Source organism: Phyllostomus hastatus, unplaced genomic scaffold (assembly GCF_019186645.2).
Source record: "Phyllostomus hastatus isolate PE091 unplaced genomic scaffold, TTU_PhHast_1.1 phas_scaffold_46, whole genome shotgun sequence".
NCBI classification, from domain to species: domain Eukaryota; kingdom Metazoa; phylum Chordata; class Mammalia; order Chiroptera; family Phyllostomidae; genus Phyllostomus; species Phyllostomus hastatus.
The window spans coordinates 6,543,852-6,556,776 of record NW_025334032.1 but is presented as its reverse complement, the minus strand read 5'-3'; the positions used below and the strand labels follow the sequence as shown (position 1 = coordinate 6,556,776).

General features: G+C 38.6%; 1 protein-coding gene across 7 annotated transcripts in view; it reads left to right on the top strand.

Annotated features, from left to right (window-relative positions):
- The first annotated feature begins 9,032 nt into the window (after positions 1-9,032).
- GGACT (gamma-glutamylamine cyclotransferase) overlaps positions 9,033-12,925 on the top strand; it is a 55,711-nt gene continuing 51,818 nt past the window's right edge. Inside the window, exons 1-2 of one of the 7 annotated variants that reach the window (XM_045821762.1) lie at positions 9,033-9,131; positions 12,598-12,766. The gene's annotated coding sequence lies outside the window, so the exon portion shown is untranslated. The other 6 variants (XM_045821765.1, XM_045821763.1, XM_045821768.1 and 3 more) reach the window with 6 other exon arrangements.

The following is a 12,925-nucleotide window of genomic DNA, read 5'->3' as shown; positions in this document are numbered from 1 at the left end:
ATTTCCACACAAGTATCCTCTTTGGTTAGTGTGCCTACCCTCTCACATTCTCTCTCATTTAAACATAGATTTTAAAATACAGCTTTTCAAAACCATAGTCCATCTTGAACCCCATCCGAGTATATTTTAGATTAATGTCTCCAATCTGAGATTGTTTCTCCTCTTATATTATTATCTTTTATTTAGAGATAATTGTAGACTCACATGCAATTGTACAATATAAAGGGATTTCATATGCCCTGCAACATTTTTCCCCCAGTGGTAACATCTTACATAACTAGAGTTCATTATCAGAGCCAGAAATATTGACATTGAGGCATCCACCAACTTCACTCAGATGTCACCAGGCTTACATGTACTCATTTACGTGTTTTGTCCTGTGTAATTCTTGCCACATTGTTAGATTTGTGTGGTCACCACAGTCAAGTTACAGAGCAATTCCATTGCAAGGATCCCTCATGCTACTCTTACTACTTTTTTTAAGATATATTTTTTTCAACACTGACTGTACTAGCAGTATGCTAGCTGCTGTGGATACAATGGAACATGAAAGCAGATGGGATTCCTGCCCTTTGGGAGCTTTCAGGTTAAACCAGTCCCCTTTCCAGGGAACTTCTTGGGGAGTCACTCATTTACATCTTTTACATTTGCAGCTGTCATAGATTGTCAGGGCATTTCTTTTCTTCTGTGTTGAAAATTCTCCCTCAGCTGGTGAATCTCTTTTTTTCCCAGAGGCAGTGAAACATAGAATCAGGTCAAATATTTTTTTCTACTTCATAAGAACAGATATTGGTTCAGCTGCCTTTGCCTTCTTCTTTGGACCTCATATTGATAAAAGGTTTACCAAGCATCCAGGGGAAAATGAAGAGTTCTGCTGAGACATAAGCTCCATTGAAGGGTCAGCCATGCTGTACATAGAGGGAAATTGGCATGCGCTTACCATATTGACCCAAATAGATGGATCTCAAGTGTTAACCCTGATTTTCAGTAGAGTAAGACATTTAATATTACTTGAAGTTTCATTAATAAATACCAAATATGATCGTTGAATATTACAGCATCATTTTAAAATCTCACCAGTCTTGTCTTAAATGGTCTCCTCCACCTCTAAATTCTACCAAGAGTATATTAATTTTGGTAATGGCCTCTTTTAGGATAACATTCCTCACAAAATCCTGATTGGAAATTGGTCTCTATTTCAAAGTAAAAGGAGCAAAGGTTCCATGTGGGACAGTTTGGTTGCAATGAAGCAGACAAGTAAAGAATGAGCAGCCAAGAGAATACTATCAAATACTAAGGCTCTTCACATGTTCTTTCACATTCCAATTTTTTCTTTAAATTGATAGGAATTACAGCTTATCTTAACATTGGGTTTTTATAAGCAATAGAAGTGAGAAGAGAGAGACTTTACCTTCTACTTTGCAAATTTTTGCATCATTTGAAATAATTTTTTTTCTAAATAAAGGAATACATGTGACATTACAGAAAAATCTTTATGCAAGAGAGCCCTGGATGTTTATGTAATAAAGCTGTGATAAGGTACACTGGTGAGAAATAGATAAAATAAAGGAAACTCAGGGAACCAAAGGTGTTTGCTAAATTGCTTTGCCCAACAGACTAGAAACCGGGGGCCCCAGAGCAATGCTGAGTGAAAAGGAATGGGGAGGTGGCATTTTTCAGATTATTGGCTGAACTACTGAAGTATAATGCAGACTCTTTTCTGAAGCATGCATTTAAATTTTCAGTAAATTCTATATGCTGTGTGACTTGGTGGTTGCCTAGAAATAGCTGGCATTTGGGTGCACAAAGTTTGAATTTGCAAGAAAACTATGTTACAACTGGATTTGTATGTTGTTCCATTTACCAATTGTATGACCTCAGGCAAGTGTAGTGGGTTGAATAGTGTTCCCCAAAATTCATGTCTACCTGGAACTTCAGAATGTGACTGTATTTGGAAACAATGTCTTCACAGATACAATTAGTTAAAGATCTACAGAGAAAATGATAGTGGATTTAGGGTAGGCCCGAAATCCACTGACTGGTGTCTTACATAAAAGGAGAAGAGCCCTGGCTGGTAGCTCAGTGGATTGGGCGTGGGCTGCGAACCAAAGCATCAGTTCAATTCTCAGTCAGGGCACATGCCTGGGTTGCAGGCCACAGCCCCCAGCAACCACACATCGATGTTTTTCTCTCTCTCTCTTTCTCCCTCCATTCCCTCTCTGGAAATGGATAAATAAAATCTTTAAAAATATCTTTAAGAAAAAATAAAAGGAGAAGACATAGACATAGAGAAAAGAAGGCCATGGGCAGATGGAGGCAAAGATTGGACTGATGCTGACACAAGCTAAAGAAGACCAGGAGCCACCAAAAATTTAAAGAAAAGAAGGATCCTCCCTTAGAGCCTTAAGAGGGAGGTGGTCCTGCCTTTACCTTGATTTTGGACTTCTGCCCTTCAGAACAACATTTATGTATGAAGCCACCCAGTTTGTGGTAATGTATGGCTGCCCCAGGAAATGAATACAGCAAGAAACTCAGCTTCTTTATCTATAAAATGGGGGCAGGGGGATAATATGACCTTTCCACAGGGTTATTAGGAAGTTTAAATGAAAAAAAGGTATATGAAGCCCTAGATCAATGCTTGGCACATAATAGTACTCAATTAAAAATGATAACCCTCACTGTTTTTGAAGTTTTTATCCTGTAATTAAATGACCCAGAAACAACCTCAGATTTAAATATCTATCACTTATGTTCTGAGACTGATTACTTCAGAAAGTACTTTACAACTGTTATACTGTTCATCAAAATTGGCTTGAGCATCCTGCATTTTGAATCATTTTATTTTCAAATATGTGGCATTTTTTAAGGACCAATAAAGCTTTCTGCTTCCTATTTGTGATAAGTGTTTGAGAAAAGGTTTTCCCTGTAGATTTAAATTAAACTTTTATTCATTATTTAAAAACAGTTTTGTTTCAGCAGTTACATTCTTATACCATTAATTTTGATAATTAGACTTGAGATTTGTCTTGAAGAATATTAAAACTGATCAGTTCTAGAACTTTTGGATAAAGTATATGGATGATAACTTTCATAATACTGGTCTGCAGAATCTGCAGACATCAGCAAACAAAGTGATAAGGTGGAAAGAACAGAGACCAGGAATGTGAAATCTATCCTAGGGCCAACTTCACAGGAATAAGTCATTTTTTTTTAAGCTTCAACAATTCAACTAAATACAAACACTTCCAATCCTGCCTTTAGTTACCAGGAACCTGGGATGAGTCAATTACTATATGCTTCAGTTGCTTCTAATGAAAATAATGGTGATGATTGTTGCTCTTGTTTAATTTCTCCTCTGTGAAATACAAGGTTTAAACTAAACCAGTGGTCTTTAAACATCCTTACATGCTTCACCTTTTTTTTTTTTTAACTAAATCTTATTCAGAGGTACACTGTAAAAGATACAAAAGTGAACTGCTTTGGATGCTTATATAAATCCTCATAAAAAATCAGATGTTGACCCTTTGTACACATCTCTCTCTCACCTCAAGCCTTTGAAACACTATTTCCTTTAAATTTCACCTCAGCTCCTCTCCTCCCCAAATCTCTAAACTTCATCTTTTTTTGATGAGTCATCTCAGGGTTCCTCTGATGTGTAATCTCCCACATTGCAAAAGCCAATAAATTTGACTTTGTCCAATGATGGTTTTGTGCTAGAGATCTCTGATTGGGCTAAGACAGGTTACATGCTTATTATTTGGCCTTGGTCAAGCCATCTAACCTCTTTACCTCATCTGTAAAGTGGGGAAAATTCTCTACCTGGTCTTTACAGTACAGGAAGGAGTAAGGATCATGTGATCATATATACAAAATATCTTTATGGATAGAACTACATGTATGAGGTCTGTCTGGGAAAAGTCCAGCCATTGTTCATATAATGAGAATGGTTTGTGTGACATCAATGTAACCTGGCAGCCAAGGAGAGTGGACTGGACTGTGCATGTGTGAACAACGATGACTGCACTGTACTAGTCAGTGGGGGTGGTAGATGCCATTGAGTGAGCATGTGTACTGTGTGGCCATCGCTTTCAAAATGACTGAGCAAGTAGAGTAACAAATCTGCATAAGATTTTTAGTTAGTCTTGAATATTCCTCCATGGAAACTACTCAGATAATTCAGAAGGCCACAGCTCTGAGCAACTGGTGATTGACAGCTTCATCATGACAATGTGCCACTCATGCATCATGTCTCATGCAGAGTTTTTGGTGAAACATCAAATCACCTTGTTGATTCAGCCCCCCTGGCTGAATCAACAGATATGGCTCCAGATATGGAGCCATATGTGACCCCAGATATGGCTCCAGATGTGACTTCTGGCTTTTCTCAAAATTAAAATCACCTTTGAAAGGGAAGACAGTTCAGGCCGTCAGTGAGACTCAGAAAAATATGATGGGGCGGCTGAAGGCCACTGAGAGAAGTATGTGAGGTCCCAAGTTGCCTACTTTGAAGGGGACTGAGGCAACATTGTCTTCTCTACAGTGTTTCTTGTATCTTGTATGTTCTCCAATAAATTTTTCATATTCCATGGCTGGATACCTCTGGACAGACCTTATATAAGGTTATTCATTGGAAACTGCACTTTTAACAAAGAGGTGCAAATGTAAAAGAAATTATTCATCCAGATGACATAAATTTCAGCATATACTACCCAGCTTTCCTGTTTAACCCTCATGTTAAAGAGCTCAGGTTTTAAGTTCAGCTGGATATGGGTTCAAATTTTAGCACTCTTGATTCAAGGTAGTGTGCCTTTGAATAGGTTATTGAACCCCTTGGAGCCATTTTATATGTAAAATGGGAGTGGTAATATCTGCTTCATACTATTGTTCAAAGAATAAAATAAGAAAGAATACTTTGCCAAGGCACATAAGAACTCTTCATATGTATTCTTTCCTATAGTGACAGTTCACAGGAATTAAGCTGCATTTCATTTTGTCTATATCTACATGTCTATATCTAGGCACCTGGTAAGCATTATTTTCTTTTAAAAGTTACTGTTTGGAGAGCAGGACCAAATAACTTGATCCTAGTTTTAAGAAGCAATAGCAGCAATGCTATAGGGTTAGAGTTTAGTTTTTGGCCTCTGTGCAATGTCATTAGCTTTTTTCAGCTAATGGCATGTTTGGCTAGTCAGGTTACTTTTTCTGGGAGTTCTTACAATTATGCTATTATTCCCGATTAAGAATTTATTCACCAACACTAATGAAATAATCTCATACAGCACTTCACTTGAGTCCTTGCTTGTTATTCCTAAATTTACAGAAGATGGACAAGAATCACATAGACCATCTCAACTGCAATTGCTTGGAAAATTCCATAGACTTTTTAGAAGAGATAATGCATATCATTTGTGGAGAAAGGTCAATGCCTTATTTTTAAATATCTGACAGCAGTGCACATCATCTTCAAAATGTTAATTCCAGAAATACCAGATTGAATTTATTGTGAATGAACTTAGCTTCATGAGGTTGGTTTTATCTATTCATTAATTTCTTTGCCATGAAAATAGTTTAGCAATGAGACCTGTTGTATTAAGTAAAATAACTTGACAGAATAAAAAGAAGAATAACCCTGCTGCTTTCAAATTGAACAATTCCTTCAAGCTAGATTTAGAAATGGAAGCAAGAAATCTAATTATTTGCAGAATACATTTTTTCTACTTTTTGCACACAAATTTTCTACATTAGCCTAGTTAATGGATCCTATGTTTATTATAAAGCCTTTTTGTTAAGTTCATATTGATTTACATAAGGTAACTAATCAAAAAATAAACTTCAATTGATGTTATTGAATGTCTAGTCTATATACCATGGTGAAAAGTGCTTGGAACTCATAAAGAATAGAGGTCTGCCTTCATAAAATTCAGTTCAGTAAGTAGACAGTCATATAAACCAACTATTATAGAATAGGGAGGTAGAGATTACAACAGAGGCTGGAGCAAAAGAGTATAGGGCAGCATAGACAAACTTTCTATAAAAGGGCAGATTATAAATATTTTAGGCTTTGCAGTCCTTGTGGTCTCAATGGAAACCATAGACAATACATAAATGAAAACATGACTGTATTTTCAGTAGAATTTATTTATGGATAAAATCTTTTTATTTTTTAAGTAAGAAAACCAATCAGTTTAGGAGAGTCCCAAGATTCAAACTGAAATTTGAATCTCATATAATATGCATATGTCATGAAGTATTATATTTTTATTCTGATACTTTTCCAAGCATTTAAAAATGTAAAACTTATTCTGAGCTCATGGGTCATACAAAAACAAGTGGTAGGATGGATTTACTAGAATAATGTGTTAGTATTTCAGTATATTTTACAGAGTTATTTAGTTAGACCTCAAGCTCCTTGTGTAGTCTCCTTGTTCTATTGTTTAATTAACACTATAATTATACTTTCAAGAGATTCAGAACATATTTTCCCATCTGTTGTGTGGTATTTGTAATACGGAAGGCATGGGGTAGGGGTAACAAGGAGATGAGGCTGGCCTCTTCCATAATACTAAGTAGCAGTATATTTAGCAAATATAAATTAGGCATCTATCTTATGACACCCAAGTCTGGACTAGGGAGCTTGGCAATTACTGGCCCCGATTTAGATGACAAAAATGGTCAAACTGGATAATTTCAGTTAAAGACAATTTGCTAGCTTAAATTCTTTGAGTTGATAAAGGAAATGTTTGTTGAGCTTTGAACCCAGGCACAGCAATTTATTGGTTTCAGAACCCTGAGCCTGAAGGATGTGGGAAATTTTAGATGGCAGAGCAAGGGATCACAGTGAGGAGGAAAAGAGGTGATGTTGGGTGCAACTCTTGTCAGTGAGTGATTCACCTCTACCATTTGGATGCAACCTGACAGGCTTAGTGAATCAACTCAGTTCCTAACCTCACTAGAGCAGTTGGCCTTCGAGGACTCCTATGTAACCCACCAACTCTAAATTGACAGGCCAAGGACTCTCCTAAACTGATCGGTTTTCTTACTTAAAAAAATTATTATTTATTTTTAGAGAGAGGGGAAGGGAGGGAGAAAGAGAGGGAGAGAAATATCAATCCATTGCTTCTCGTATACTCTGACCAGGGATGGAACCTGCAACCCAGGCATGTGACCTGACCAGGAATGCAATTGGTGACCTTTCACTTTGCAGGCCAACAATGAACTGAGCCACACCAGTCAGGGCTCAATCAGTTTTCTTGAGAAACTCTTTGCCTTTTGGCTTTTTGAGGGCAGTCCCAACCCTGCCTTTGCTGGACAACCATGTCTACAGTGACCTTCCTTGTGTGTGCTCAGACACAAGTAAATCCTGTGGAATCTAGATCTTACTCCAGACTACCCAAACTAGAATCTGCATTTTTAAAATTTTATTTCTCAATTTACATTCAAACTATTTTGCACTTAGAATCTGCACTTTTAAACAAGCTCTTCAGTTGATTCACTTGGACAATACAATTTGAGAGTCACATAGACAGTACAATTTGAGAGTATTGGAGCAAATCTTCAATAAACCATGGTTCTCAAACTTGAATGTACATCGAAGCACTCACTAAAATACACATCTCTGGGCCCTACCCTCAGAGTTGCTGTTTCAGAAGGTCTGGGGTATAGCCTGAGATTCTGCATTTCTATGTTCAATAGCTGAAGCTATTGCTCTGGGACTACATTTTGAAAACCACCAATTTGAACTACATATGAGTTCTTTTTTTGACAATTAAATTGAAGACTTCATTCCATAGTGGCTAGTCTATGTTGAATCAAACTCTCCCAGTTTTGCCTGATAGTAAATGCAACTTGACGATCACCTTGTCACCATCTTTAAATTTCCTTCCCCAGAGAAATTATGTATATGCCTCACTTCCCTGTTGACATGATCTCCCTTCTTCATAAATAAGCAAATAAATAAATAAAAACAAAATTATTCTTCCCTTAGAAAAAAGTAAGATTATTCCTACTCTTTAAAAATATATGCTAGAGCTGGGGGAGGGGAAGGGGGAGGAAAATGGACATAACTGTACTTGAACAACAATAATAAATAAATAAATATATATGATAGGTAATGCTTTTAAATATATTTTAGTTTAATTATGAACTTTTTAACACAAAAAAAGAACTCTATGAACATTATGGCTTATGAGTCTGATCTTTTATGAATTTTTGAATTGATTTTATGAATTTTTCTGATTTTTTGAATTTTATATCTATTCATGACACAACCAAATCAGCATTATTGGAAATGTTTGGATTAAAATCAGATTGGTACAAGATTTCAACCAGTCCACATGCATAGGAAAGTGGAAGGGACAGATAATGATTAAGGGAGATTATTGCTAGTTAAATAACTACTTATACATTTGTGTCTTTGTGGGGGAGGGAACAGAAGTGGTCCTCTCCATCTTTGCCATTACTGTCACCTGAGTCCCCAAAATAGCATTGCTGAAACCCAGAATGAACACAATCTTTAGATAAAAATTCTCCTTCAGCCTTTGGTCTTCATTCCTTTCATTTCTAGGTTCAGTTTAAGTCCTTGGAGCCAGGCAAAAGACAGTAGCTATTTCTTCCATTGTCTTCTACAATCAAAGTTTTATTTAAAAAGGGGGAATTGGTAATATGTGGCATTATCAAGACTATATAATTATCTACAATAGCCAGTATGATATCAGGCTGAGAGAGTGTGGATGCTCCAGTGTGAGGCCTAACTGATATGTTTGATGGGATGCATCTCCAGGTGTGGGCTCATTTCTAAGTGTGTGTGCGTCCGCGTGTGTGCGCGCACGTGTAGCTGATGTAGTGTATCCCCAGTGTGTCTGAGTTCAGCATGCAGTCAAAGCTGGCCATGAGCGCTCAGGACGTGTTAAAGCATACGTGTCTGAGGCCAGGAGCCTCAGGTGTGTGTGCGCGCGCGAGTGGTCCCAGGAGCAGGGAAGACACAGGCTAGGCCAGAGCGGGCTGGCACCGCATCCCGCCTCTAGGGGGCGACCCCGGGGGCGGCCTCCCGGGGCTGCTGTGTCATTCTTGGCTCTCGATTTCCGCTCAGCTCCTCCGGCCCTTTCTCCCGACGGCGCAGCGCCCTGCGTCAGGTGAGGCGTTGGGCTCCAGCCGAGCCGGGGACGGGAGCTGTCCTGGTCTCCACGCACTGCCCTGGGGACCCCAGGAAGTCGGGCTGTCTGTGCTGACGCTGCGTGTTGCTCTGGGACCAAGTCTGGGCCGCGGGGTCCAGGGAGGTGGGGGAGAGGAAGAGAGGGGAGGGACAGAGTCTGGGCAGGAAAAGGGACACCAAAGGCTTTCTGAGCCAGCTGGAAGGGAGGGAACTCGGGGGCCGTTAAATGCGTGCATCCACGGACTGGCTCCACTCTTCGCGAAGCGAGCACCACTGCCAGAATGGGCTAGTGAAGAAACAGTTAGCATCTGCCTTCAGGTTAGGTAGACTGCTTTTTCCTAATAAGAGAAAAAGTGAAGTCTTAAGAAGGTACTTTTAAGAAAGGATATCTCAGTTGAATGAGGTTTAACACTTTGCGGAATTGTTTTTAATTTTAGAGATACCTGTTTGTGAGGAAATCAAAAGCTGCAAAAGAAATGTAAAAACTTCTGGCATTTGCTAGTTTTTGAGCTTAGTTTTCTTTGAAGCCATTGGTGACGCATCTGAAATTTTGGAGCAGTTGCTTTTTCTGCCTTGATTACACTAAATATGACTATTGCTGTTTAACTCTGAAAGCCCTAAATGGGTGCGCGGTTTTCTAAATATACCTTCTTGATTCCAAACTTACTTTGTGAATATGGAACTGATAAGAAAATTTATTGTAGCCATATTTTAAAGCAGATTATTAATTTTGCTAATAGGTATTAAAAACGAAGGGGTATCACTAAATCAGTCAGGTTGATCTGTGTAAAGTGTAGGTCTTAATCACTCACCATACTTATGTAACTTGCCCTATAATTGAAGACTGTTCTCTCCAGTCTTGTGCAGTTTATTGAAATGCTAATATAAAGAGCTCCTGCAGTTTGCCCTTATTTTCCCCAAATTACTTGTTTTCTTGAATTGACTCCCAGGAAAAACTGGAACTCCTAAGCAGCCTATCTGGTGGAGAGCACTGTATTTCAAAAGCATAGTTTGCAAAGTTAAATTTTCTAATAGGTGGACTTTTGTTCAGAAATATTTTGAACCAGTCAACCTTGCTAATGGGGGTCTTAACTATTAACACTGGTCCTAGAAAGGGTTAGGCCTTAGCTCATGGGCAGCAGGAAGTAGAAGAGAATACAGATACAAATTGATACTGTTTAAGCTTTAAAATTATATGCTCATTTTTTCTCTATTTTACCTAGTAAGAGCTCTTGAAAATTCCAGCCTATGTCAGATGTTCCTAGTGGAGCTGTTGAAAGGCTGTGTACCTACAGTTAGCCTGGCTAACTGTGGGTACTACAGGGCTAACTGAGGATGTAAGGCACCCTGCAGGCTGGCATGATGCAGACAATGGTGTTTGCAGAAGGACTGGTCTCACAGAAAAGTGGCAATAGGAGGACAAAAATCAAGTGATCTTAGCAATCTTCTCTAGAGCATTTTCCAGCCAGAGGTAAACCTTGGTTATTAGACATTTTATTAAGAGAACATTGGTTAGCCCTGGCCCATGTGACTCAGTTGGTTGGAGCATTGTCCTGCAAACCAAAAGTGTGCGTGCTCCATTCCCCATTGGGGCACATCCCTAGGCTGTGGGTTCAGTCCCTGGTTGGGGGCACATACAATAGCCAACCCAATCAATGTCTCTCTCTCACACGGATGTTTCTCTTCCCCTCTCTGTTTCCCTTCTCCTCTATAAGCATGTTCTCTGGTGAGGATTTAAGAAAAAAAAAAAGAGAGTTGGTTAAACATGACAAGCATCTTGCTTAACAAGACCTCATTCTTTAATTGAACTTCTCTCTTGTCAGTGAAATTTTTCAGGGCAAGAAAGCCTTGTTTAGATTGGACCTGTTTAGGCTATATAGGCAGAGCTTACCCTGGGTAAGGTGTTATACTCCTCTAGTGGGTTTACAGAAAAAAGCACAAAGACTAATTCTCACTGGAGGACTTAGGGGAGGTTACATTTGCATTGAACCTTGAGCAGAGAGTAGAATTTTTATAGGCAAAGGAGTGTAATGAGGCATTTCTAGTAGTAAACACCATGGACAAAGATAAGAAGTTAAAACATAATTATGTTCATAAATGTGGGAGCAAATGATATGCTGAGGCTAGACTCAGCATAAGGAGGGGTGGGGTTGGGGTGGAGGTGTGCCTGGAAAGAAAGCCTATGTAGTGATACACTTTTTGATCAAGGTCCTGATTTATTTTTCTTTTTTATTAAAGTAAACATAAAATGAACTTTAATGAACTATAACAAACATCAAATAGATTTAATGATTTGTTAAAACAAAATCTTTTTTAGCCAAATCTGCTTCATCTTTTTATTTTGAGGCTTTCTGCAGTTGTTGTAGCAGTTTAAATTCCAGGCAGTGTAATATGTCACCCCTACAAAGTGTAGTAGGCACCTCCCCAAAGGAAGGCATTTTCTTGTTTATCATAATACCATTGTCACGTCCTAATCAAAATGACAATAATTCCTTACAGTTTTCTAAAACCCAGTCCACTACCAAATTTCAGTGATTGGCTCAGACATGAACTTATTTTTACTGCTGGTCTGTGTGAATCAGAATCTTGAGTATCTGCTGTCTTTTTAAATCTAGAACAGGGGTTTAACAGACTTTTCTTAAAAAGGCCAGATGCTAACTCTGTTAGGTTTTGCAGGCCATGCAGTCTCTGCTGCAACTCCCCAACTGTCTTGTCCTGAAAAGTTAGCCATGGATGATATGTAAAAATTTGCATGAATGTGTTCCCATAAAATTGTGTGTTTCACAGTTATTTGTTTAAAATTCCACTGGTGGATTGAGCCGTAGTTTGCTGTTGTCTAAAGCAGTACCCATGTGTTTCTTTAATGCCCATGATTTATTGGTGTCACTTGGTTGTCTATAAATGCTTCATATTCTGGCTTCACCTTTTTGTATAGTGTAGTTTAGTTTGCTCCTCTATCCCCTATAGCTTCTGTTATCTGAAAGACAGAACTAAAGGCATAAATTCAGGTTGAATGTTTTTGGCAGATGTAGTTTGAATTTTTAAAAAATATAAATTTAAGACCTTAGAAGACTAGGAAACCTTCATCCAGGAAGCTCATTTTTTTTTCTAAAATAGTCTGTGCCTGGTAACTGAGTACAGTTTTTCCTTTGTTATCTTACTTTCCTTCCTTGAAGAGAGGATATAGCTGCTGTTTCTCAAGGAGACTGAGAACTTTGAACCCCTCTGCTACGTCACTGGGAATTTTCCTTTTTTGAAGGCATCTTGTGGCCTCTTGGGCCAGTGTACTACATTTTCTCATTGAATGGAACTACCTTTCTTGGGCCCACATCCAGGGCCTAAGATGTTTTCCACCAAGGGCTGGGTGATTTGTTTTTGTTTTTAAGCTTCTTGTCACATAAACAGTCAACTTTCTTTACTCACCCTTTTCTTAATCTTACCTCCAGCAGGACTGAGAACTGGATACCTACCTGGTGCATATCATCCTATAAGGTGGGATTACATGTCCTAGTGTACTGCTTGGAAGGATTCTGAAGTCAAAAGCTTTTCAGACTCTCAGACTTACTGTGGTACTGGATTCCAGGGCCACACAGTTTTGAAGAAACAAGCTTACAGGTGAGAATCGTTTTTTCCTCTGTTCTACAGTTTTCTTGCTCCTAAATTCTATAGCATCAGAGAAAGTATGTTGACAAACACAGTCAGATGGTAGTCCTTGTCTTTTTATCACCTAAGAACAATAGGGGAAACTGTTCATCTTGGTACCCACTTTTCTAA